The sequence below is a fragment of the Phoca vitulina genome, unplaced genomic scaffold, assembly GCF_004348235.1.
Source record: "Phoca vitulina isolate PV1807 unplaced genomic scaffold, GSC_HSeal_1.0 scaffold59, whole genome shotgun sequence".
Classification (NCBI taxonomy): domain Eukaryota; kingdom Metazoa; phylum Chordata; class Mammalia; order Carnivora; family Phocidae; genus Phoca; species Phoca vitulina.
Genome location: NW_022589762.1, coordinates 177,007 through 201,884, shown reverse-complemented (window position 1 = coordinate 201,884; position 24,878 = coordinate 177,007). Strand labels below are relative to the sequence as shown.

At 41.4% G+C, this 24,878-nt stretch overlaps 1 protein-coding gene across 1 annotated transcript in view; it reads right to left on the bottom strand.

Moving 5' to 3' along the window:
• The window catches only part of MICAL3 (microtubule associated monooxygenase, calponin and LIM domain containing 3), a 272,677-nt gene that overhangs the window by 238,732 nt on the left and 9,067 nt on the right, over window positions 1-24,878 (bottom strand). The gene's annotated exons all lie outside the window — the stretch shown is intronic.

Sequence of the window (24,878 nt, the reverse complement as noted above, 5' to 3'; positions counted from 1 at the left end):
CAACCCCTCCACTCCCTCTCCCTCCTGAGATTTCCAGGACCATTTGCCACTTCTCTCTCTTTCCTTGTTCTCTAGTTCTCATCAGATTGGCTAACATTATAGGCATTCCATGTTCTGACGGCCTCTTTGTGAACATGCAGGGAGAAGAACTGATCTAGCTTATGGCAAATTTAGCTCACAAGCCTATCTCCTATTTGCTTCCTTGGGATATCACTTAGCTGTTAGATCTGTTAGTCACCCCTTCACTCAGAGGCATGAGACTCTTCCTTCCTTATTCCACCATAGGGTCTCCCCTGACCTGATAAAAGCCTGTGAACTCCAAGAGGAAGACCAGAGAATCCTCTCATTTTAAAGAGAAGACCTCAGTGTCCCCCCAAAGTTCTACTATGGAGTGACCTACTTGACAAAGCACTTCGCTTGTGAGAAAAAGTCGTTAAATCTTCATCTCCGTGTGTTAGTCAGGGTATGATTTTTCTGTAACAACTTTCCTAGAGCTGATCTAACAATATTTATGGTATATATATTATGGATACAGTATAAGGATATAAAAGAAAAAGAATATGGTGTCCATTCCCTCTAGGAACTCACATTTTCACTCAGGAGACAAGACATCTCCAGAATATATCTTTAATTTGTCCACTACTTTCCACTCTTCTGGTATAAGCAACTGTCATCTCTTTGCTTGGGCCTACCAAACACTTAATCCTTGCTCCCTCTTGAATTCATCCTGTCAAAAGAGTGATGTCTTTTTTTTTTTCTTTTTTTTATTGTGGTAAAATATACATAACATTCAACTTACCATTTTAACCAATTAAAAAATTGTGGTAAAAAACACATAACATAGGGGCACCTGGGTGGCTCAGTTGGTTAAGCGTCTGCCTTCGGCTTGGGTCATGATCACAGGGTTCTGGGATGGAGCCCCACGTCAGGCTCCTTGCTCAGCCGGGAGCCTGCTTCTCCATCTCCCTCTAACCCTCCCCCCCGCTCGTGCTCTCTCTCACTTGCTCTCTCTCAAGTAAATAAATACAATCTTTAAAAAAAAAACAAACACATAACATTTACCATCTTAAACACTTTTATGTGTATAGTACAATAGTGTTAACTGTATGCACATTGTATAACATCTCTAGTACTTTCCATCTTGCAAAACTGAAACTCTATACCCATCAAACAACTCCTCATATCTCCCCTCCCCCAGGCCCTGGAAATCACCATTCAACTTTCTGTTTTCTTTCTTTTTTTTTTTTAAAGATTTTATTTATTTATTTGACAGAGAGAGACACAGAGAGAGAGGGAACACAAGCAGGGGGAGGGGCAGGGGCAGAGGGAGAAGCAGGCTTCCCGCTGAGCAGGGAGCCCGATGTGGGGCTCGATCCCAGGACCCTGGGATCATGACCTGAGCTGAAGGCAGATGCTTAATGACTGAGCCACCCAGGCACCCCAACTTTCTGTTTTCAAGAATTCGACTACTTTAGATAGTAGTCGAATCATATAAGTGGAATCAAGCAGTATGTGTGTGTGTGTGTGTGTGTCTGTGTGTGTGTGAGATTGGCTTATTTTGCTAGGCATAATGTCTTCAAGTTTCATCCATGTTGTAGCCTGTGACAGAATTTCCTTCTTTTTAAAAGCTGAATAATATTCCATTGTATGTATATTTTTTCTTTATCCATTCCTCTATCAGTGGACATTTAGGTTACTTTCACCTCTTGGCTTTGGGTGAAAAATGTTGCAATAACATGGGTGTGCAAATATCTCTTTGAGATCCTGTTTTTAATTCCTTTGGATATATACTCAGAAGTAGGGTTGCTGGATCATATGGTAATTCTATTCAATTTTTTGAGGAACCTCTGTATTGTTTTCCACAGCAGCTGTACCATTTTACATTGGGGGTGAGAGTTAAAGGAACCAGGTAGCCAGAAGCATGGGCTACCTCCGATTTCTCCACATCTTCACCAACACTTCTGTTCTTTTCTTTTTGTTTTTTTCCTTTTTGATAGTGGTTATCCTAGTGGGCATGAGGTGATATCTCATTGTGGTTTTGATTTGCATTTCCCTGATGATTAGTGATGCTAAGTATATTTTCACGTGTTTTTTTTATCATTTGAATATCTTCTTTGGGAGAAATGTCTAATCAAGTCCTCTGACCATTTTTAAATCAGGCTGTTTGTTTTTTTGCGTGTTGAGTTGTAAGAGTTCTATGTATATATTGGACATTAACTCCTTATCAGATACATGGTTTGTAAATATTGCCTCCCATTCCATATGTTGCTTTTTCAGTCTGTTGATTGTTTCCTTTGCTGCACTGAAGTTTAATGTTGTTCTATTTGCCTATTTTTGCTTTTGTTGCCTGGACTTTTAGTGGCATATCCAAGAAATCAGTGCCTAACCCAATATCATGAAGTTTTCCCTATGCTTTTTCCTAGGAGTTTTATAGTTTTTGGTCTTACAGTTAAGTTTTTAATCCATTTTGAATTAATTTGTGTATATTGTGTAAAGTAAGGGTCCAACTTCATTCTTTTGCATGCGCATATCTAGTTTCCCCAGCACCCTTTGTTGAAGAGACTATCCTTTCCCCATTGCATGGTCTTGACATCCTTGTTGAAGATCATTAGACCATATATGGGGGAGGAGGGCATTTGGGGATTCTATTTTGTTTTGTTGGTCCACGTATGTCTTTATGCCAGTACCATACTGTTTTGATTACTGTAGTTTTGTAATATAGTTTGAAATCAGGATGTGTTATCACTCCGGCTTTGTTTTTCTTTCTCAAGATTGTTTTGGCTATTCAGAGTCCTTTGAGATCATTTAAGCCATTTTTAAATGTGCAATTCATTGGCATTAAGTACATTCATCATGCTGTACAACCACCACCACTACCCATGTTCAGAAATTTTTTCATTACTCCAAACTGAAACTCTGTACCCATGACCAATAATTCCCCATTCTCCATCCCGCCCCACCCACACCTGGTAACCACTATTCTTCTTTCTGTCTCAGTGAATTTACCTATTCTAGGTACCTCATAAATAAGTAGAATCATACAATATTGTCCTTATGTGTTGGCCGATTTTACTTAGCATAATGTCCTCAAGATTCATTCACCTTGTAGCATGTGTCAGAATTTCCTTCCTTTTTAAGGCTGAATATTGGTCCATTGTATGAACACACCAAATTTTGTTTATTCACTTATACAGGATGGACAAGAGTGATATTTTATAAACAAAAATCACATCATTCCTCTCTACCTTAAGGTGCTTCTTAATGCTCTTGGGATAAAGTACAAAATCCTTCTGGCCCTGCCTGATGGGACCTCTGCTTACTTCACCAGCCTTGTCTTCTGCCATTCACTCCACACCACTTTTTATTTATTTTCTCTTTCTTTCTTTCTTTCTTTCTTTCTTTCTTTCTTTCTTTCTTTCTTTCTTTCTTTCTTTCTTTCTTTCTTTCTTTTAGATTTTATTTATTTATTTGAGAGAGAGAATGAGAGAGAGAGAGCATGAGAGGGGGGAGGGTCAGAGGGAGAAGCAGACACCCTGCTGAGCAGGGAGCCTGATATGGGGCTCAATCCCGGGACTCCAGGATCATGACCTGAGCCGAAGGCAGCCGCTTAACCAACTGAGCCACCCAGGCACCCCTTTATTTATTTTCTTCAATAAGCCTCACATCTTCCTTACTTAGTCTTCCACACATGTTGTTTTCCCTCTGCATCAAACAGATTTCCCTCCCACTTCACTCACACCACCTTTGTCTAGCTAACTCCTAGTCAATCTCCAGATCTCAGCTGAGACTTCTCAAGGAAGCCTTCCCTGACCTCTTTGAGAAGGTTCCCCTGCCATTAGTGCTTGTGACACCTGCATCCCTTAGGAGAAGCACTAATCACAGTGATGAGGGAGCAAAAGGCTAGCTGAGGGCAAAGCACAAGTTAACACCCTGGACCACCCCCCCACCCCAGGTGGGATGTGTGTGACATTCCTCAGGCACTCCTGGCTGCCCAAGAACAAAGGAAAGGGAAAAACAAGTGGTTAACTGATAGAGATCATAGTCATTCAGGACATGAGTCTCCATCAGTTTGCAACTGTCCTAATGATTTACAAGAAAAAGCAATCTCCAGAAACCTATAGACTCAATTTCCTGGAGCCCCAACATCACCCTCCCCTCCATAGGATAGAAAATCTTACATATCAGTCACTCCTCACAACCCCAGTGCAGCTCTTTCTGCCCATGTGTCCTGTCCCTACAGTTTAACAAAACTACCTTTTTGCACCAAAGACATCTCAAGAATTCTTTCTTGGCTGTTGGCTCCAACTCCACCACTTCAAGCCACATCAACAGTTGTAGATAATTAGTTCAAACCCATCGTCTTTACTCATACCATGAGAATTCATCTCCCCCCCCCCCCTTCCCCCCCCCCCTAACAATCCCCCCCCCCCCCCCCCCCCCCCCCGCCATACCATTGAAATACTCCTTCATCAGGGAGTGAAAGGTGGAGAAAAAAAGGTCATCTTGGGACTATGGAGTTTGCAGTGTGCAAGGTCCTTCTCTACTGATACACAGGCTGCCTATTAGTGAACAAAGACCCTGCACTAGAAGCTACTACTATAAGGTCCTCTTGCTACCCCATCCCAGCATGTCCAATTTAGGTCCTCATACCTCTGCCTGCTGCACTCCCCCTTAACCCCCTTCTCTCCTTTCATTGATGCTTCTTAGGTTTCTTCATTTCCTGCCCATTAGCCATTTTCAATGCAGGATTTGTCTCTCACCTTCAACATGTTCACATCAACTTTTCAAGAAAGTTTCCTTATCAAACCAAACTGTGAATCACAACTCACTATTTCTAGAAATATGTGCGTTTCACTTGATTCTCAGCCTTAAAGAAGGATTCTAACATTAGCAGAGAGGAAGTTAAATAGTTCAAATCAGTCCTTGTCAATAAATATCTATTTAGCTTCCACTATATGCTAGACATGATGCTAGGCTCTGGGGAAACAAAAATGAACCAAAAATGGTAATCCTTGCTTTGAGGCAGTTAAGTGATGAAAATGTACACATAAACAGATACTTTTAATCTAATATCATTATGGCTATGATATAAGTATGCAGGGATCCTTGGACCAGGCTGGGCATAAAGGGAAAGCCTCCTGGGCGAGAAACATCTGAGTTGTCTTGAAGGGTAAGTAAATATAATTAAGGTGAAGAAAGGTGGGAAGAGCATTGCAAAGGCTCTGACTTGTGAAATAACACAGTGAGTATGAGGGCAGACTACAAGCAATTTGACTACTAGAACATAAGGAATCAGTGGAATGGTGGGAGAGAATATTGAAGTACTAGGAAAAGCCAGGTTAGAGAGGACCTTTGAGCATAAATTTCATTCTGTGGGATAATGTGGACCCATTAAAAAATTTCAAGTAGCGTAGTAACATGGTTAAGGTCTGAGTTTTAAACAGACCTAGCTATAGGTGGAATGAACCTTAGGATATACTGTTAAGTGAGAGAAGTATGATGCAGAATGGTGTATATAATATACTATATATAGTATATATATATATAATATACCATTTATGCTAATAAAATATTATACAGACATATATATGCATGTATGTATGTACATGTACTGGGAAATGCATAGATTACCTATGTAAGTATATTCAAGAAGCAAGAGTTGTCTTGGGTAAGAGAGCTGGATGGCTGGAGACAGAGATGAAAAGGCGACTTATTTTTCAGTGGATACACTTTTGTACTTTTTATTACTTATTAAGAATGAATTTAGGCTTGCTTAGGAGTGGTCTTTAAAGATGGTGATATAGGAGGTTCCTGAATCCCCTCCTCCCCTGGACACACCAAATGAAGAGCTATGCACAAAGCAGTTCCCTCTGACAGCAATCCAGAACTGGCTGAGTAATTTCTATACATCAGGCGAACAAGAAAATATCCATATCAGAATAGATAGGAAAGGCTGAGATACACTCTTACCATAAATCCCACCACCAGCACAATGCCATACAATCGGGAGGGAACCCCTAATTCTAAGCTTCTCCTCAAGGAGTGAAGTGTTTTAAGATTTTCAAGCAGTAGATAGGCCCCCAAAATATCTACCTCTGAAAGCCAATGGGGCTTGAGTTCATGAGACCTACAAGACTACAGTGAAAGAAAGAAGCAGTTATTAATAGACCTGAGCACTCTCTCTTGCTATCACCTTAGGATTCAGTGCAGGGGGAGCCAGCAAAACCTGCTAATCTCCCAGCCTTTCCCTGAACAGGGTCCATCTACATTCTTTCTTTAAGGTAGAGCATGAGACTCTTGATCTCAGGGTTATGAGTTTAAGCACCACATTGGGCATGGAGCCTACTTAAAAAAAAAAAAAAAAAGGTAAAAAAAATTGTTGCCTTTGGGTCAAAACTTCTAATTTAGCAGGCATCTAGGGGCTGAATACAGTCATCTCCAAAGACCAGGGAAGCTGGTAGACACATCCCCTGCCTTCTACCTCCTGCTTGTCCCAAATCACCATATCTCCCTGAATGAAGCTTGTATACATGTCTGCACCCTACTTTTATGGGTACCACCTGAGAGATGGATCCACAGATCACCTGGCTCTGATAGCCAATGGGACTTCCATTCAGGAGTCCCACAGGACAGTAGCAAACAAAGAAGCAGTTCTTAACTGGCTATCCCCCCAGGACTCAGTGCAGAGGGAGAAGGCAGAAATGCCCACCTCTCAGTTTTTCCCTAAAAGGGGTCTATTTGCATACTTTAAAAGCTGCTGCCTGAGGGTCAGGCTTCTAATTTAGCACACAGCTAGGGGCTAACTGCAATCCTTTCCAGAGACCAGGGAAAGCCTGCGGACATCTCCTCTGTCCTCTCCCTCTAGCCTGCTTCAAGTCATCAGTATCTCCCTGGAAGGAGCTTGTATGCATGTCTTACACCCAGCTTTTGTGGCTGCCACCTGAGTAATGGGCCCCCAGATCACCTGACTCTGCTAGCCAATGGGGCATGCATTCAGGAGTCCCATGGTACTATTAAAAACAAAGAAATTCTTAATAGGCTCAGGACCACACTCTCACCCATGGTTATACACCCAGGGCCCAGCAGAGAGGCAACAGACAAAAATGCCCACTTTCCAGTTTCTCCCTGGAAGGGACCTAATCACACACTTTCCCGGCAGCTACCTGACTGGCTTCCAAACAGCCTGTATCTAGGTATTGACTGTGATCATTCCCTTTGGGACACTTACGGGTCTTGGCATACCTTCAACTATTGGGAGCCATTAAGAGCAAAGAAGGTAGCTTGGACAATCACAAAGATTTGAGAGACAACAAGGAACACTGGCCAGGCTAATTGGTGAGGTTCATCTCCCACACAAGGCTATTCTTTCAAAACTGGGAGAGGTTGCTGTTTTATTTAACACAGAGAAATCAACACAGAGAGTCAAAGAAAATTAAGAAACAGAGAAATATGTTCCAAGCAAAAGAACAAGATAAAACTCTAGAAACACATCTAATGAAACAGATAAATGAATTACCTGATAGAGAGTTCAAAATAACAGTCATAAAGATGCTCACTGAGGTCAAGACAACACATGAACAAAGTGAGAATTTCAACAAAAAGATAGAAAATATAAAAAAGTACCAAACAGAAATCATTAAGCTGAGGAATATAACTGAACAGAAAATTTAATAGAGAGTTTGAGCATCAGTCTAAACTAGAAGACAAGGCATTGGAATTCATCCAATTAGAGGAGCAAAAAACAAAAAGAGTGAAAATAGCTTAAAGGACTTAAAGGATACCATAAAGTGAATGTGTAGGGGTCCCAGAACAAAAAGAGAGATTAAAGGGGCAGAAAGCTTATTCAAATGAACAGTGGCTGCAAACTTCCCTAACCTGGGGAAAGAAACAGATATCCAGATCCAGGAAGTCCAGAGAATTCCCAGAAAAATGAATTATAATTAAATTGTCAAAAGTCAAAGATGACAGAATTTTAAAAGCAGCAAGAGAAAAACAACTGATTATGTACAAGGGAACTTCCATAAGATTATCAGCATATTTTTCAGCAAAAACTTTGCAAGCCAGAAGTGAGTGGGAGGAGGGGTGCCTGGCTGGCTCAGTCATTGGAGCATCCAACTCTTGATCTTGGGGTTGTGAGTTTGAGCCCCACATTAGGTGTAGAGATCTTAAAAAAAAAAAAAAGGAGTGGGATGATAGATTCAAAGTACTGAAAGAAAAAAAAAAACTGCCAACCAGGAATACTCCACCTGGCAAAGTTGTCTTTCAGAACTGAAGGAGAGACAAAGACTTTTCCAGACAAGGAAAAGCTGACAGAGTTCATCTCCAGTAGACTGCCCTTGCAAGAAATGTTAAAGGAAGTTCTTCAGGTTGAAAGGAAAAATGCTAATTAGTAACATGAGATAATATGAAAGTATAAAACTCACTGGTTAAGATAAATATATAGTTAAGTTTAGAATACTCTAATGTTGTAATGGTGGTGGGGAAATCACTTATAATTCTAGTATAAAGGTTAAAGACAAGGGGCACCTGTGTGGCTCAGATGGTTAAGTGACTACCTTTGGCTCAGGTCATGATCCCGGGTCCTGGAATCGAGCCCCGCATCAGGCTCCCTGCTCAGCGGGGAGTCTGATTCTCCCTCTCCCTCTGCTGCTCCCCCTGCTTGTGCTTTCTCTCTCTCAAATAAATAAATAAAATCTTTAAAAAAGTTAAAGACAAATGTATTAAAATAACTATAACTGTAATAATTTATTAATGGATACACAATGTAAAAAAGAATTGTGACATCAAAAACAAAATGGTTGAGGGTGGTGTAAGAATATAGAGCTTTTGTATGCAAAGTTAAGTTGTTATCAGCTTAAAATAGACTGTTATAAATATAAAATGTTTTATATAAAACATAGTAACCACAAAGCAAAAACCTATAGTAGATACATAAAAGAGAAAGAAAAAGGAGTCAAAGCATACTACCAGAGAAAATCATCAAATCACAAAGGAAGAGAGCACTAGAGGAAGAAAGGAAAAAAGGAATTAGAAAACAACCAGAATTCAATTAACAAATGTCAAAGGTAAGTCTATATCTATCAATAATTGCTGTAAATGTAAATGGACTAAATTATCCAATCAAAAGATACAGTGTAGCTGAATGGATAAACAAAAAGACCCAACTATATGCTGCCTACATGAGCCTCACTTCAGATGTTAAGGACACGCACAGACTGAAAGCAAAGGATGGAAAAAGATATTCCATTGAAAGTGGAAGAATTAATATTGTTAAAATATCCATACTACCCAAGATAATCTACAGGTTCAATGTAATTCTTATCAAAATTTCAATGGCATTTTTCACAGAAATAGAAAAAAACAATCCTAAAAGTGATATTGAACCGCAAAAGCCCTGAATAGATAAAGCTATCTTGAGAAAGAAGAGCAAAGCTGGAGTCATCACAGTTCCTGTATATTACAAAGATACAGTAATCAAAACAGTATAGTATTGGCAAAAAAAAAAAACCCCAGATACATAGGTGAGTGGAACAGAATAGAAAGCCCAGACATAAACCCACACATATACAGTCCATTAATTTATGACAAAGAAGCCAAGAATATACAGTGGGGGAAGGATAATCTCTTCAATAAATGGTGTTAAGATAACAGGATATACACATGCAAAAGAATGAAACCAGACTATCTTACATCATACACAAAAATCACCTCAAAATGGATTAAAGACTGAGATACAAAACCTGAAATTATGAAACCCCTAGAAGAAAAAATAGGGGGTAAATCCATTGGTCATGGCAAAGATTTTTTGGATTTGACAGCAAAGGCAAAGGCAACAAAAGCAAAAATAAACAAGCGGGACTACATCAAACTAAAAAGCTTCTTCACAGCAAAGAAAACCATCAACAAAATGAAAAGGCAATCTAACAGATAGGAGAAAATATTTGCAGCTCATATATCTGATAAGGAGTTAATATCCAAAATGTGTATGAAACTCTTACAACTCGGGATGCCTGAGTGGCTCAGTCGGTTAAGCATCTGCCTTTGGGTCATGTTCCCAGGGTTCTGGGATCGAGTTCCACATCGGGCTCCTTGCTTAGTGGGGAGCCTACTTCTCCCTCTGCCTCTGCCTGCCGCTCCCCTTGCTTGTGTTCAATCTCTCTCTCTCTGACAAATAAATAAATAAAATCTTTATTAAAAAAAAAAACTCTTACAACTCAATATAAAAAAAAATTCAACAAAACAACAAAACAAAATAAATAAAAAAATAAAAACCAAAACCAAAATAAACCCCAAGCAACCTGATTAAAAAATAAGCAGAGGATCTTGGCCAAAATTTAGAAGATGCTGTGAATATCATTTTGAACTAGTGTAAATATATGAAAGATAAAACCTTTAAAAAATAGACAGAGGAACTGAATAGACTGAGTAGATATTTTTCCAAAGAAGGCATACAAATGGCCATCAGGTACCTGAAAAGGTGCTTAACATTCCTAATAATCAGGGAAATGCAAATCTAAGACACAATGAGATATCACCTTATATTTGTTAGAATACCTGTCATCAAAAAGGCAAGAGATAACAAGTGTTTGGTGAGGTGTGGAGAAAAGAGAATGCTTATGCATTGTTGGTGGGATTGTAAATTGGTACAGTCACTATGTAAACTAGAGTTTAAAAGTAAAAATGGAGCTATGATATGATCCAGCAATTCCACTTCTGGGTAAATATCCAAAGGAAATGGAAACATCATCTCAAAGAGATATTTGCACCTCCATGTTCACTGCAGCATTTAGTCACCGTAGTCAAGATATGGAAACAGCCTAAGTGTCTGTCAATGGATGAATGGAAAAAGAAGATGTGGCACATGCGTGTGCGTGCACACACACACACGGAATATTATTCAGCTATGAAAAAGAAGGAAAATCTTCCATTTGCAACAACATGGATGGACCTTGAAGTCATTATGCTATGTGAAATAATTCAGACAGAGAAAGACAAATACTGCATGATATCACTTACATGTGGAATCTAAATAAGCTGAACCCATAGGAACAGACTAGACTGGCAGCTGCCAGGGGCTGGGGGTGGGGAAAATGGGGGCATATTGGTCCAATTGTAAGATGAATAAGTTCTGGAGATCTACTGTATAGCATGATGATTATAGCTAATAATACTGTATTATATACTTTAAAGTTGCTAAGAGAGTAGGTCTTAAATGTTCTCATACACACACACACACACACACACACACAAAATAGTAATTATGTGATGTGATGGAGGTATTAGCTAATGGTATGGTGGTAATCATTTTGCAATATATAATTATATCAAATCAACACATCGAACACCTTAAACTTATACAATGTTATATGCCAATTATTATGCCTCAATAAAGCTGGAAAAAAGTGAATTTATAATTAACTATCATGGTCAGTTAAGAGGCTTCATGAATTTTCAATAAAAGTCTGTGTCTTTTAGGGGCACCTGGCTGGCTTAGTCAGAAGGGCATGCGACTCTTGATCCCATGTAGGGTGTAGAGATTACTTAAATAACACCTAAAAAAAAGTCTGTGTTTTTTAAAGTAAACCTAGTCATGAGTTAAGGAAAGTGGCAGAGGATGATGGCCGTGCTACACATTTGGTTGTCATCCTTGTTAATAGTTTTATTATTTTTTTGTACCTGGTTTTTGGAGCATTAATATATACTGTTGAATAAAGTTAATCACTGTTCATTAATTACTTAAATATAATTATTGGTACAAAGACAGTAGAGAAAAAAATGGCCTGCACACAAAACTTAATAAAACAGAAAGAGTATTAGAGGCAAGACAACCAGAAAAGAGGTGCTATAACTATCTAGGCAAGAAATCCTTAGGGCCTCAAAGATGCCAAGTTAGTAGGGAGGAGAGGAGGACATGGAAGAGAAAGAAATTGGTTGAGAGCAGGGACTCGAGATAATGGGTATTTTTTTTTTTTTAAGATTGTATTTATTCATTTGAGAGAGAGAGAGAGTGAGCGAGCGAGAGAGAGAGAGCACAAGCAGGGGAAGGGGCAGAGGAAGAGGGAGAAGCAGGCTCCCAGGTGAGCAGGGAGCCCAACGAAGGGCTCGATCCCAGGACCCCGAGGTGGGGCTTGATCCCAGGACCGCAGGATCACGACCTGAGCCAAAGGCAGACACTTAACCAACTGAGCCACCCAGACACCCCAATAACGTGTATTGTTGGCAGGGGATGGTCTGGGCATCTGTGGCATCAAACTGGGCACAGTTTTGATATGGTGGAAAAAAACAACTGGATTTGGGGTACAAGACTTGGACTTGAGTCTCTGCTACTTATTTGAATGACTTCGGGCATGCTCCCTCTCCCTCTGTCTGCCGCTCCCCCAGCTTGTGCTCGCCCTCTGTGTCAAATAAATAAATAAAATCTTAAAAAAAAAAAAGGAAAAGGATATGGAGAGCCCATTTGTTCTGGGACAGAGATTGTTGGTTGCCGAACCATTACCCACTCTCTTCTTGTGTGTCACTAACTGAATCCTGACTTTATTTGGGTGGCAATGTTCTCAGCTATAAAGTACATTTCTCAGCCTCCTTTGCAAATGGAGCTGCCCAGTTAGGTATAAGAAGAATATCTGGATTAAAAAAGAAGAATATTTGTTTTTTGTTTTGGTTTAAAGATTTTATTTACTCATTTGACAGAGAGAGACATGCAAGACAGGGAACACGAGCAGGAGGAGTGGGAGAGGGAGAAGCAGGCTTCCCGCTGAGCAGGGAGCCCGATGTGGGGCTCGATCCCAGGACTCTGGGATCATGACCCAAGCCGAAGGCAGACGCTTAATGGCTGAGCCACTCAGGCGCCCCAAGAAGAAGAATATTTGGGTAGTACTTCTGGTGAAGCTGTTTAATGAGGACTAACTCAGTTGTGAGGACTGTTCTTTTGTCCTGACCATACTTTTACTTTCTACTCCTGGGAACATGATGTGATGACTGGGGTTCCAGTAATCATTATGTGGCTATGAGGTAATCTTGAAGATGAAAGCCATGTAGTAAGATGGCAGAGCAGAAAGATACAAAAAGCTGTAGTTTCTGATGACCACCAGGACACTATGTCAGCTCAGTCTGCCTATCTTCAATTTTCTTTTACATGAGAGAAAAATGAACCCCTACCTTGTGTAAGCCACTATTACTTCAGGCTTCTGTTTCTAGTAAAGCAAACTATTCCTAAATATATAGATCCTTTCCCAAAGATATATGAGGATAGAAAAGCCATACTGTAGAGCAGGAATCAGCAAACTTTTCTGGTAAAAGGCCAGATAGTAAATATTTTAGACTTTGGGAGCTATATGGTCTCTGTCGTAGCTACTCAACTCCATTGTAGTAGTGTAAAAGCAGCCTTGAAAATATATAAACAAATAAATGTAGCTATATTCAAATAAAACTTTGTGGACACTGAAATATGAATTTCGTATAATTTCACATGTCATGAAATATTCTTTCAATTTTTTTTCAACCATCAAAAAAATATGAAAGCCATCCTTAGCTCACAGATTGCACAAAAACAGGATTTGGCCCTCAGGCTGTAGTTTGCCACCCCCTGCAATAAAAGATATAATTCCAGCAAGTAAACCAAGGAATAAGAATTGGAAGCATTTATTACATATTTGTTAGTTATCTTTATGTTTCTGTATATTTCAAAACCTTCTTGGATATAGCAGAATTGGACCTACAAAATAACAAGACTGCTTTTTATTTTTTATTTATTTTTATTTTTAAAAGTTTTTATTTATTTATTTTAGAGAGAGAGATTGAGAAGGAGCAGTGGGGAGGAGTAGAGAAGGGGAGAGAGAGAGAGAGAGAGAGAGAAGGAAACTCCTCGCTGAGCAGGAAGCCCGATGAGGGGCAATCCCAGGACCTAGAGATCATGACCTGAGCCAAGGCAGACGCTCAACCGACTGAGCCACCCAGGTGCCCCAACAAGACTGCTTTTTAAACAACATTTCAAAAGTTACACATTTAATGAACGTCCCAGTATGACCTTGAGAAGTAAGAGACCAATCCCAGTGATGTGGATCACAATATTATATGAAATTTTATTTGGATATTGAAGACTGGTCTTTTTTTTTTTTTTTAAGATTTTATTTATTTGAGAGAGAGACACAGAGAGAGAGCGCACACAAGTGGGGAGAGGGGCAGAGGGAGAAGCAGGCTCCCTGCTGATCAGGGAGCCCGATGTGGGGCTCGATCCCAGGACCCCGGGATCACGACCTGAGCCCAACGTAGCCACTTAATCAACTGAGCCACCCAGGCACCCCAGGTCTGTTTGTTTTTTAAAGAATGAACCATCTTACTTCATAACTGTACTTTGTAAGATCACATTTCCTGTTGGCCATTCAAGGTGTTAAGCTAGCAAAGACCAATTTGAGGTAGCCTGAAACAACATGGGGCATGCCAAGGACCTTATCCGCTTTAGCTGTTGCTGCTTGCAGGGACTGATAAAGGCCATTAATGATGGTATAAACATGTAGAAATAAACAGAGCACTAGTCAGGGTTTTGTGGGAAGGACTGAGGGGTAAAATTTACTAGTGGGGACCTGGAGAGACATGAGGATTGGTTTTTTAAAAACCAGAGTTGTGTTAACATTTCAGGTGGGAAAGATGCAGTGTTAGTTAAGAGGATGGATTTTATACTGAAGAGAGAGGGTTAAGGATACAGATCATAAAACTTTGAAGTGGTATAGAAAAGGCCAGTTGTGTGTGTGTGTGTGTGTGTGTGTGTGTGTGTGTCTATGTAAATTGCCAGAGCCACTGACGCCTTCCAAAAAAATCAAACTCTTTATCCAACATCAGGTGCAGAAGTTATTGGGTTGATTAAAATGTTGACTTCCCTTTCAGTAGGTGTGATAATATATATATGCACACTCTCTGGATTGTGGATGTGAGAGGGGAGGGTGGATAGGAATGTGGATAGAAGCATGTGTGTGGACGACAGAGGATTATTTGGGTGTGAATAGTCCAGAAGTGGAGTGAGAGGTGGTTTGTTATGTAACTAGGGGTAGGGGTCAGGGAGAGAATGCTTTGATGGGCTTTTAGTCATGCCAATAATAATTGTTTAGCCTCATACATGGTAAGAATAGAACGGGTGCTCTCTCTGTCTCAGTCTCTCTCTCTCACTCTTTTCTTCCCTCCCAGGCAGCTGTGCAAAGATTTAACCATGTGATCCTGAAAGCACAACACTGAAAGCCTCTGACTGTGCCAAGAGGAGAGAGTAGGGAAACAAAGGCCAATCCAGGGCCAAAGCCAGCTGCCAGGAACCCCCATCCCCAGCAGCAGCACAGAAAAATAATAGCAAGATTCCGTTTACCATCACTCTTCTCCCCAGAGCAGCTCTCTGGCTTGGAGCTGAAAACCTACTCCCTAACCCTTCTCTTCACCTCTCTCCCGCGCTCCTGTCCTCCCAACTCCTGAGAGTGAAGCACCAGGGTTCAGGAAACAAGGCGCTCTTCTCTCTCTCCCTGGAGGGATTGAGTGCTCTCTCCCAGGCCCTGCAGAATTCTTGGAGAGCTCGGGGCTTGGGGTAGAGGAGAGTGGAGGACCCCTTGAAGGTAAAGCCCAGAAGTTCAAGAAGGACCGTACGACTTGAACAGGGGACCAGCTCAACAAACTCTTAGACTTAAGATGTGTGCAAGGCTAAAACATCTCTGGTCATGTTCCCATTTCTCTATGCAAAGTTTGTCCTGCTCTTGTTGATGGATTCTGCTGGGAGTCCTTCAGGAGAAAGCAGAACCGGCTTCTTCCCTCATTATCTTTTTCTCTTTCCTTACTTCTCCAGACTCACTTTTCTCCCTCTCTCCCTACCTCTTTCTTTCTTTCTTTTTTTTTTTTTTTAAGATTTTATTTATTTGACAGAGAGAGACACAGCAGCGGGAGAGGGAACACAAGCAGGGGAATGGGAGAGGGAGAAGCAGGCTCCCCGCTGAGCAGAGAGCCTGATGCTGGGCTCGATCCCAGGACCCTGGGATCATGACCTGAGCCGAAGGCAGACGCTTAACGACTGAGCGACCCAGGTGCCCCTCCCTACCTTTTTCTAAAGTCTTTGTTCTACCACAGGCCTCAGACCTAGACACTGGTTAGACTATTACTAGACCCACAACATACTTCCTAAATAATCTTAAACCAAACCTTTTTACTTTCCTTGACTTTTGAAAAATACTCACTTCTACCTACCCTTTCTCTCTAGGATAAAATGGGGTTTAAAAAGTGACTAATAAAATACTTTTAAAAACTATAGAAATACTACTAACATAAACAAAGGGACAGATGTCACACATCTTGCTGATATGAGCATGAAGGACAGTTGATAAGTATAAAAATATTGGCAGCATTCAATGGGTTATTTTTAATATGGGAAATTTCTCATAAGACATCCATTTTCTAACCTCTATTACTTGTCAAATATCACTGACACCCAATAAAAAGTCAGGCTTCTATTGACAAATTGTTTTGGCTTTCATTTTCTTTCTATGTCATAAGTTGAACCAATATCAAAATTATTTTTATGTGCATTTCCATAGTGTCAAATTTGATCACAATCACTCTTAAATATTATCATGGAATCTACAAGTAGACCTGAAATGCTATGGGATTGAATGGAAATGAAGATCTTATCTTGCCTTGCACCTTGCTGTGTGCTGGTGGGCAAGTGACTTGGTGTCCTTATCTGCTACATAATAACTTAAGGCTCATGTGGCATTCACAGGCTATAAATCTATTGATTTATATAAAGCTATTGATTTGGTAAGTCTTTCTTAGAAGGAATACAGAATTACGCCATTGAAAACCTATACAGACTGCCGTTTTGCTTCAAGATGGTAACTTGCCCTCACAAATTGAACTTAAGGTGTTATCTAGGTAGCATTTAGGACAGTGCCAAGTGACCCCAAATCAGAAAATCATTTGTAGAAGGAAAAAGTTATAGACGGATCAATTTGAAGGGCCAAATGATTAAGTTAAAATGGAGACCTTTCTTCAGAAGGTTAGTTTTTCTGCTGATCTCCCCACAAACAACAATGCTTTGCTTAGGAATCCTAGGTCTCTCTGATAATGTCTTTATTAACCCTTACAATACTTTCCAACAAAGAACGTTGATTTAAAAATAGACTGTTGGCTGGGGTGCCTAAGTGGCTCAGTCACTTAGGCGACTGACTCTTGGTTTTGGCTCAGGTCATGATCTCAGGGTCATGAGATCGAGCCCCACTTAGGGCTCTGCACTCAGCAGGGCTCTGCTTGGGATTCTTTATCTCTTCCTCTCCCTCCCCCTCTGCCCCTTCCCCTGCTTGCTTGCACACACACTCTCTCTCTAAAATAAATAAATTTTAAAAAATCTTTTAAAAAATGGACTACTGGCACATATATAATATCTTATGTTCTCTGGCAGTCTTAACTCACATCTTCTGGTACTTGGTGCATACCCTATCTAGATCACATCTCGTATTGATTTCTTTAAAGAGAAGGTGTAGGTGTCATGAAATATATATAAGCTAATGAGAATAAATAAATAAGAAAAATCTTTTTCTCCAGGACCTGAGAATATTTAATAAATATGGCTCTCAAATCTCCACCATGTGTCAGTGCATTTAGGAATCCAGAAAGCAAATGACAGCTCTAGGACCACACAGGGAGCCGGAAGCACAGCTAGAACAGACAAGCACCATGGTGATTGCTCTCTCTGCTGGTTTACATTCCCTTACTCCTTGGGAACCATGTGGTGCCTGGAGCAATTCTTTTGACCCTCTTAGCACCCGTTCCTTCTCCAAAGGGATTAGTTCCTTCTTTCCAAAGGCAAACAGAAGCCCTTTTTGCCTTTCTCCATTTACGGAGCTTGGCAATCAGGAAGTGGAGCTCACTGTTATTATTAGATAAGGCTCTTTGTACCCCTATTATCTCACCCTGACTCCTCTTACTCATGTCCTTTATCAACGTTTCAATTTTTATCTGTCTTATTATATTGCCTTTAAGGGATTCCCCTTCCTGTCCTCCCTCATATTCCAAGTGCTTCATTGCTTCACTTTTATGAGGGATTTTCAAAGCCACTCTTGTTTCTTGCTACCACGCCTTAGCCTGGGAAGTCAGATGGGCCTGTAGAAAAATTCACCTTGAGGGCTCAGGCAAAGAAGGCAAGGAAGGCAGCATCTGGAGTGAGAAAGATGGTGAGATGTGTTTGTCACAAATGAGGTCTGGGTCACAGTCCTTATTCCCAGTATGTAGAATCCAAGAAAGTCTCAGGGGGCGTCAGGAATGGCAGCATCTCCCTTCATCTCTCCTACTTCAGAAATCTACTTTGCAGAGGGCAGGGCAAATGAAATCCACAGTCTTTTGTGAACCCATCTTTCTTTAGTCTATGATAACTTCTCTAATTGAGTGGATCACGACCATTTGGAGGAGACAGGGAAAATAACCAAATTTGTTTGACTTCCAAATGATCTGACATCCTGAGACAAGATCATACCACAGAGGCATGTGAAGGAGTAGTAACTTCAGAAGTTCTGAAGTGGGGCGCCCGGGTGGCTCAGTTGGTTAACTGTCTGCCTTCGGCTCAGGTCATGATCCCAGGGTCCTGGGATCGAGCCCCGCATCGGGCACTCTGCTCAGTGGGGAGTCTGCTTCTCCTTCTCACTCTCCCCGTGTGTTCTCTCTCTCTCTTAAAAAAAAATAAGGAAGTTCTGAAGTGGCCTGGACTGGGCTTAAGCCTGCTAGGAAGTGATTCCAGGAAGGCTTTGTTCCATCCCAGGGTCTGAAGGTGTCGACTGTGCGTTGCACCATATGCAACCAGGCGCATTTTGCTTTATAGAGCATTATTAGAAAAGCTTTCCAAACATTCAGCTTTATCCTGGATGGGCTGCAGGTAGCTGAGTGGGGAGTTAAAGGATTCAGATGGGGGGAATGGACCAGAAGAACCCTTGCCCTTAGAGAGTCTTAGAGCAGCACGATGGCAGAGAGCCATAGCTCCAGGGAAGGACAAGGAGAAGACAGGATTTGAGTTGCCTTTTAGGGAAGCAGCCTTACCAGCAATTCCAGTTTAAAAAATGACTTTGCCAGCACAGACCAAGTCTTAGATCCTTCTGGCTGGAACATTATGAGGAGCACATCTTTGGGGTTCAGCCATGAGTCTTTCCATTTACATCTTAGCCTGCTGCTTAAGGGAGGCAGGAGAATCTCTTATGACCCTTTTGCTGGGGTAGGTCCCAAGGACCTCTGAGGAGGTCTGGCCTCAGAGTTGGATATGGCTGATAATTACTGATAATAAAACAGACTGTTTTATTGTGCACGGAACAAGAATGTGGGCCCCATTTTAAGAGGGGAAAGATGTGGCTGGATATCAGTATGACCTTTTTGGTTATCTTTCTGCCAGAATCTTTCCTAATTAACATTTGCCCATGTGCCCTGCAAATGATGATGTCAGGAAGAGGAAAGCCAATTAAGATGGAAGAAACCTTCTCTTGCTTCAGAAGACACTACCTGCCCCGCCCTCAAAAAAAAAAAAAACCCACCCGGAAGCCTATTAAATTCTTCTGCTCTTGTTTCTGCTGATGACACAGGATGGGTCCTCATTAGACAAAGCAGGAGAATCGGCTCTACCTTATTAGAGCAGTCTTGGGGCACTATTCATGATAAAGATGGATACAAAGGTCCAGGGATTATAGGTAATAGTGGCCTCTGGTTTGCAGATGGTTGAGTTCCTACAACCTGTCTTTCAAAGCTGAGCTCAGACTCTACTTCCACTGGGAGGCCATCCTTTATAGTTCCAGCACACAACAAATTCCATTTCCTCTGAATTTGGTAGCATGCTCTATTGGTTCCAAATTAAATTATATTTGTCCTCAAATTATTTCATTTACTCTAAAACTTTTCTTTTTATCCAGACTGCACATACCTTGTTCCCCTCTTGAGTCCCCAAGCATGCAGTGCAGTGCTAGACACACAGCACCTACTTAGCAAACACCCACTCAACTAAGAATAAATAACTGTAACAACAGCAAAACCAACCTGGTACCGTGTGAGGAAGTTTGAGATACCAATGTTTCTCCCACCTGCCAGATTCTCCCTTCCTAGTGAGCTCATCTTCCCACTTTGGAGAAGACAGTTTCATACTCCTAACTCTCATTGTATGTCTCCAGCACCCCTTCCCTGCCCTTCATACTAGATAAAGACCTTGTCCCATATTTCACAGAGAAAATTGGTGTGGTCAGAGGAGAACTATCTCCTCCCTCCATACGCCCCTTTGGTCCAACTGCATTTGTACCACGCGAGCAGAATCTCCTCCTTGTTTCTGCAGCAGAAGTGTCCTTGTTAACTGAGGTCAGTCCTCTACTTGGACTCTGGGAATCATTCCTTTTCTCCATAAGGTCTTCACCGTGCTGCTTCCCTTTCTCTCCCAAATTTTCAGTATTTTTCTTCTCTCTCTCCTCCTTATCACCCTTTGCAATTAAAAAGCAAAAACTGCCTTATTATTAATATCAAGCACATATCATGCTGCTTATTCTGTGCCAGGAACTATTCTAACTGCTTTATACATATTGATTCACTTAATCTTCACTCAACCCAGGAAGGTAGTAGGTACTATTATATTATAAAGATGAGGAAACTGAGGCATAAAGTTCACCACGTTCTCTTGGTGTCCAAGAGAGAATGTAGGGTATTCATCTCAAGGTCAATACGTCTAAAACAGAATACTTGATTCCTTCCCACTCCAAACCCATTTATTTCCTGGTCTTCCCCATCTCATTAAATGAAGCCACCCTTTACCCTGTTGCTCAGGACAAAAACACAGGAGTCATCCTTAACTCTTTGCTTTCTCTTACATCTCACAAGGAATCTTCTTATTTGTTTTACCTTCAAAATACATTTCACAGTGGACCACAACTAAATACGCCGCTGCCTCCATCCAGATCTAAACCACTACCCTCTCTCTTCCTTGGACCCAAGTCCCTACCTAGTCTTCCTGTCTCCATTCCTGGCCTCCTTTGGCCTGGTCCATTCTCTACATAGCAGCCTGAGTGATCTTTCTAAAATAGATATGCCTCATAGCACTCTTCCCTTTAAAACATTCCCCAGAACCCAAATCCCTGGCCTATAAGGCCCTACGTAAGTGGTCCTGCCTGCTTTTGCAGACACCTTCCTCTTCTCCCTTTGGCCCACTATGGTACTGCCCCACTGGCTTTCTTTATGTCCTCTGAACATGCCAAGCTCTTTTCTGACTCAGTGGCTTTCCACTTCATGTTCCCTCTTCTTGGAACACTTTGCCTTGTTGCCTGACCGCCTCCTCACCTTTCAGGTTGCAGCACCTGCCCAGACAGGCCTGCCCTAACCTCCTGAATCCCTCCAATCATTCTCTATCTCCGTTTGTGGAGCACTTATCAGTATGTGAAATTATCTTGTATATTCATTATTTATGCTGTCTGTCTGCAACTGTTCCCCACACTCACACTCCCAGCTCCAGATGTAAGCTCTTTGAGGCAGAGACTTGTCTTGTTCATTGCCATATTCCCAATGCCTAGAACTCTACTTGGCATGTAGCAGGGACTGAATATTTGTGGAGGACTCCAGCTCTTCTCCTGCTCCTGCCTGTACAGTGAGTGTCCTTCAGAGAAAAAAGAAGTCCCTGGGAAGTGGAGGCTAGGAGTTTGTTCAGCCTCTCCCCTCCCGTAGGCCTGTGTCCAACTCATAGCCATCTGCCTTTTCCTGTTTTTGACTCGATTTGCTCAGTGTGTGTAAGCTGCTAGCCAGTTTGTAGCTGGGAGTGGGGGGTGGGGTGGGTGGAAAAGGTGGGGGCCAGCATGTCAATGAAAATACAGGCCACGGTCCAGATTGATGGTATCAAGTCTTAATGACTTCAGCTGCATTTAATTAAAAATGGAATGGCTTATTGGAACACAGACCGTGTGGGCCAGTAGTCTGATTTCTGCTCTCATTTCTGTTCTCTTCCAAGCTTCAATTAAGAGAGCAACAAAAGATTCCTATCATGAGCCATGTGTGGTGATCTCATCAGCTAAGACAAATATTTTTTTTTCTGGCTATATTTATAGAACTCTTTCTTGTTTCCTTGGACAACCCTAGCTGGCATTATCTTGTTTACCTTCTTTTCATCTAGATTTGCTTTTGGTGGGCAGCTTCTTATCTGTTGCTCTTTGCAGCCTTGGATTCCTCTGTTTTTCCTCTCTTAGCTTTCATCTATGGGGCTCACTTATTTATTTATTTATTTATTTATTTATTTATTTATTTATTTAATGTTTTCATTTTAATTCCAGTTAGTTAACATACAGTGTTATATTAGTTTCAGGAGTACAGTATAGTCTCTGGGGCTCTTTAAAATCAGTTTGTACTTTCCAGTTACCAAGGCAGTAACTGGAATTAATAAGCAAGTAGACAACATTGGTTCCAGATCAGTGTAGTGTGATGTCTCGTTGACTCCCTGGAGGAGGGTGGAACTTGGTATTCCTTTTCCCTTTGTGCCAGTCATGTGCTTCCTGATATCAGGCCCTTTCTTCATCCATCACCAGGTGGAAAGGACAGACTATGCCTGCAGACCTCTGGACTAATACCTGACTATTTTCTGGGGGCATCTGACCCTGCATATGGTCCCACAGGAAATCACAAACGTCACTCGGGGCCCTACTTGCCGAGCAACATTATCTCTTGCTCAGGGGCCAGTTAAGCTAAGTACTGTCAGGGCCAGGAGAATGGGACCCCGCAAGCAGAGGAAGACTATGTAGGCTGAATTCTGCTCCTGCAGTCTAGGAATGGTTGTTAGGGGTGAAGAAAGACAGTATGGTCAAATCAAGCATAACAACACTGTGCAAGGAGTTTGTCTTTGGTGCCTAAGCTTCTTAGTTATAACTATTTTCCTTCTGGATAATGGCTTCTCAACTATGCATTCTCAATGGGTACGATACTGCCCTCAAGCAGGGAGATTTGTTCTTGGGGGACTGGGAAAACCACAAACTGTTTTTGGTATAAAGAAATCCCCAATATGCATACACAAACAGATGTATAGTATATCTGTGGTATTCAAATTTCATGGGGAGAGAAATGATCATGAAGATGCTTAAACACATTCTGTAAGGTGTGACCGAAAGGTTGTCATTCTAGTCTCCTGCTCTTGCCTTTCTTTCTCTGGAACAAAACTTTACTTTCAGCATAAAATCTAAAACACTTTCCCTTTAAGTTCCCAGGACCCTGGGATCATGACCTGAGCCAAAGTCAGACGCTTAACAGACTGAGCCACCCAGGTGCCCTAAGAAGCTTTTCCTTAAGTGTAATTTAGAAATAGAAATTTTGGCACTTCTAAACAGACACATGAAAAAGTGCTCACCATCACTTGGCATCAGGGAAATCCAAATCAAAACCTCAATGAGATATCACCTCACACCAGTCAGAATGGCTAAAATTAACAAGTCAGGAAATGACAGATATTGGCGGGGATGCAGAGAAAGGGGAACCCTCCTACACTGTTGGTGGGAATGCAAGCTGGTGCAGCCACTCTGGAAAACAGTATGGAAGTTCCTCAAAAAGTTGAAAATAGAGCTACCATATGATCCAGCAATTGCACTACTGGGTATTTACCCCAAAGATACAAATGTACTGATCCGAAGGGGTATGTGCACCCTGATGTTTATAGCAGCAATGTCCACAATAGCCAAACTATGGAAAGAGCCAAGATGTCCATCGACAGATGAATGGATAAAGATGTGAGATACACACACACACACACACACACACACACACACACACACACACACACACACTGGAATATTATGCAGCCATCAAAAGGAATGAAATCTTGCCATTTGCAATGATGTGGATGAACTGGAGGGTATTATGCTGAGTGAAATAAGTCAATCAGAGAAAGACATGTATCATATGACCTCACTGATATGAGGAATTCTTAATCTCAGGAAACAAACTGAGGGTTGCTGGAGTGGTGGGGGGTGGGAGGGATGGGGTGCCTGGGTGACAGACATTGGGGAGAGTATGTGTTATGGTAAGTGCTGTGAATTGTGTAAGACTGATGAATCACAGACCTGTACCTCTGAAACAAATAATACATTATATGTTAAGAAAAAAAAAAGAAGATAGCAGGAGGGGAAGAATGAAGGGGGGGAAATCGGAGGGGGAGACGAAACATGAGAGACTATGGACTCTGAAAAACAAACTGAGGGTTCTAGAGGGGAGGGGGTGGGGGGATGGGTTAGCCTGGTGATGGGTATTAAAGAGAGCACGTTCTGCATTGAGCACTGGGTGCTATACACAAACAATGAATCATGGAACACTACATCAAAAACTAATGATGTAATGTATGGTGATTAACATAACATAATAATAATAAAAAAGAAATGTTGGCACTTCTAGGATAATTTGATGGTTTATGGCAAACCAGAATAAACTTTTTGAAGTTAAGGATAATTCCGAAAATTTCAGGATTTGTGATTATGGAGACATGGGATGGGCCTTCTCAGTGTCCCTCAGTGTTCTATGAACTGTTGAATGCCAAGTCAGAGTTTCAGGTTTTGCTCAGTTTTACTTTGCAAAAGGCAAAGGATCAGTACTTAACTGATCAAGACAGAGGCAAGAGTGACTGTGGTGTGTGTGTGTGTGTATAAGAAAGGGAAGGGCTTTTTGCAGTCTAGATGCTCTTTCTGGGGGCCCCTGGGTGGCTCAGTCGGTTAAGCGTCTGACTTCCGCTGGGGTCATGGTCTCAGGGTCCTGGGATTAAGTTCCGCACCACACTCCCTGCTTAGCAGGGAGTCTGCTTCTCCCTCTGTCCCTCCCCCTGCTCATGAAAGCAAACGCGCTCTCTCTTTCTCTCTCTCAGATAAATAAATAAATCATAA